This window comes from Marmota monax, unplaced genomic scaffold, assembly GCF_021218885.2.
Source record: "Marmota monax isolate L192 unplaced genomic scaffold, Marmota_monax_Labrador192_F-V1.1 WCK01_AAM20220418_F8-fsc00015, whole genome shotgun sequence".
NCBI classification, from domain to species: domain Eukaryota; kingdom Metazoa; phylum Chordata; class Mammalia; order Rodentia; family Sciuridae; genus Marmota; species Marmota monax.
This window is the reverse complement of record NW_026692194.1, coordinates 4,691,749-4,694,579: the sequence shown is the minus strand read 5'-3', so window position 1 is coordinate 4,694,579 and position 2,831 is coordinate 4,691,749. Positions and strand designations below refer to the sequence as shown.

At 38.2% G+C, this 2,831-nt stretch overlaps 1 pseudogene; it reads right to left on the bottom strand.

The window, feature by feature from the left end:
- Positions 1–336: 336 nt before the first annotated feature.
- LOC124077682 (bax inhibitor 1-like) lies at positions 337–1,960 on the bottom strand (annotated as a pseudogene).
- Between the last annotated feature and the right edge of the window lie 871 nt (positions 1,961–2,831).

The following is a 2,831-nucleotide window of genomic DNA, read 5'->3' as shown; positions in this document are numbered from 1 at the left end:
ATGACCCCTCCCTTCCTCTCCTTTCCCTTTGCTCTATCTAGAGTTTGTCTAATCCTACCGTAAAGGCATCACTATTTCGTGTTCTATGTTGTGTAACTGAACCCAAATGGAACAGCCACAAGCCAATGGTAGTTTCATCAAACCAAGTGTATTTTTCTGAATCAGAGAGATACCACGTTGCCTAGAATTTGGGTGTATGATCAGCAATTTAAACATAGTTTTGGGTCTTGTATATTTGGGACTAAGTTCATCTTTTGTATAAAGATCATTTACAATTAGTTCCATCAGTTTTTTTTTCTTTTTTCTGATGCTTTTCATTATCACAGAACATGCCATCTATAATGTGTGCAAAAGAACGTCACGGGTGGAGGGAGAGGAAGTCAAACTGGGATAGACTGGATGGTCATTTCCCTTCTTCTCTTTCTTTTCGTCCTTCTCATTCATAGCCCAGATCATCATGAGTTTTCTAAAGAGAGTAATGAAATATTAGAAGAGATCAGTGGAGTGCCAGATATAATCCTTATTGCCATTTTTAGCCTTTTTCAATAATTAGTTGAATATCAAAAAGGACAAAGCCAAACACATCCACCAGCCCCATATACAGTTTTGCCTGGAAAAGCCAAATGGATCCAAAGAAAAGGTCTCCCAGTGAAGATAAGAGCATCAGGCTCATGACTGACATCAAGATACCTCCCAGAAATAGGTAGCGCCTGGTGTAGAGTGCATTGAGGGTGAAGGAGGTAAAGATCATTGCTGTGTCCATGAAAGCCTGGGAAGGATGCTAAGATTGACATCAATGCACAACTCCAGGGCAGGGTGCACGCCAACTCCTGTAAGGAAAGCGAATCCAGTGAGAAGTCCCAGTGTTTTCTGCTCAGTTTCACAGCTATGAGGTATTGACATCAGCCAAATCATTAACCCCAGGGAGCTCAAGGCAGAGAGTAGGCCAGCCTGAATGAAATGAGTGACCACATGGACATAGGCTTCTACAGCCACCAGAAACATACGAAGGGCAAAAGTGGCATAGACCTTCTTTGAATGCTGCTGGGTCAAGGGGTTATAAAAAATTCAAAACTACACAGAATTGATCTTCCAATCAAATATGTTCACGTGTAGACACATGAGGCTGTGTGTCACAGCTTCTACTCTCCTTAACCTGCATCTCAGGGGTCTACGAGCTCTTCTAACACCAGATGTGTTCTCAGTCAGTTCTTCTTGAAGGATGAATATAATAAATGCTTCGTACTGTACAGTAGAGTACAGTAAATGCTCAGTTAATATATAGTATTTCAAAACTGAGCCACAATAATTAAGGTAGATATACCACAATTTAGACATATGCTGGGGTTTGTAGAAAGGTGTAGAAAGGTGATGTTCATTTATATATCAAAATCTGTGATACCCTTTTTGAAACTGTGACTTTACCTTCACTATATGGTTCTTCAAAATCTGTAATCCTTTGAGTTCAGAACTGTTCAGTTATGGAAAATTAGTGTACCTTCAGTTACCATCTGCTCAGTCTACATATCTAAAGTAACACCTTCATTTCCTTAACAAAAGCAGCTATTCTTTTGTTGTTTATTTGTAACAAAAAGTATATTCAGCTACCTAGTCATTTCCATTAGAAAATAAATCCTGGGGAGCTAAACTTTTTTGGATTTCTTAAATTCTAAAAAGGTTCTGCTCTGGGGAAGTTGCTTGATAAATTTTGACAAGTTTCCCGACCTATTTGACTATATCAAAATCAACTAAATCTGTTTCTACTCTTTCCCCAAATATGAAAACAGTGCTTAGGATATGAACATAAAGAAAAATCGAATATAGGTACCTGTGTTAGTCAGCTTTCCATTGCTATAACAAATACCTGAGATAAACAACTTATAAAGAGAAAAGTGTTATTTTGGCTCACAGTTTTAGAGGTTTCAGTCCCTGATTGTTTGGTCTTGTTGCTTTCGGGCATGTAGTGAGGTACCACATTATGGCATGTAGCATCTGGCAGAGCAAAATCATTCCTCTCATGGCTGGGAAACAAAAGAAAAAGCTAGAGGATGAGGCCAGGGTCCCACTATCCCCTTCAAGGGCATACCGTCAATCACCTATTACCTCCCACTAGGCTCTAGCTCCTAAAGGTCTTACCACCTCCCAATGGGAAGCAAGTTTTTACCACACAGATGTTTGGGGAACACCTAATGTCAAACTTTCACAGTACCTTTCTCTAAAATAACATGCAACAAATATAATTTGCTGGTAAATGATGCTGATGAAATTAGATAGACCAATCTTTTCTTGTAACTTGAAGTAACTATTATAAACTTTTCTTTCTCCTTTCATTGCAAATATTTCATCTGCTGCGAATAAACATATCTTTTCAGGTTTTGTCCAAATTTTCCATAGCTTATATTGAAAAATGATTGTATCCTCTTATGATAAATTCCTGACACACTTCTGTTTGGGACCAGAAAGATCCTAGTTGACATATTGGACTCTTGCTGAGATTCTTGGTTTTGAACACAATAATGTTGTGTGTGTGCGTGTGTGTGTGTGTGTGTGTATTCATTTTAATATTTAGATTTTAAGTAGGCTAACTCTCAGAACTCCTACCTTCCAACATTCCTTCCCAAAATAAAATTATTCTCTCCTAATGTCCTCAAAGTCTCCAAATAGCTCATAGTCAACATGGAACATGTTCCTGTTTTAAACCTGTGAATGGCATACAACTTGAAGTCCTGGGCTTTCACTCAAAAGATTTGTAGGCCCCAAATGCTGGCTCTGACATTTTAGATACATTTGGAAAATGTCAAAGACAATCTAGTTAAGATTTTAATAGTTTA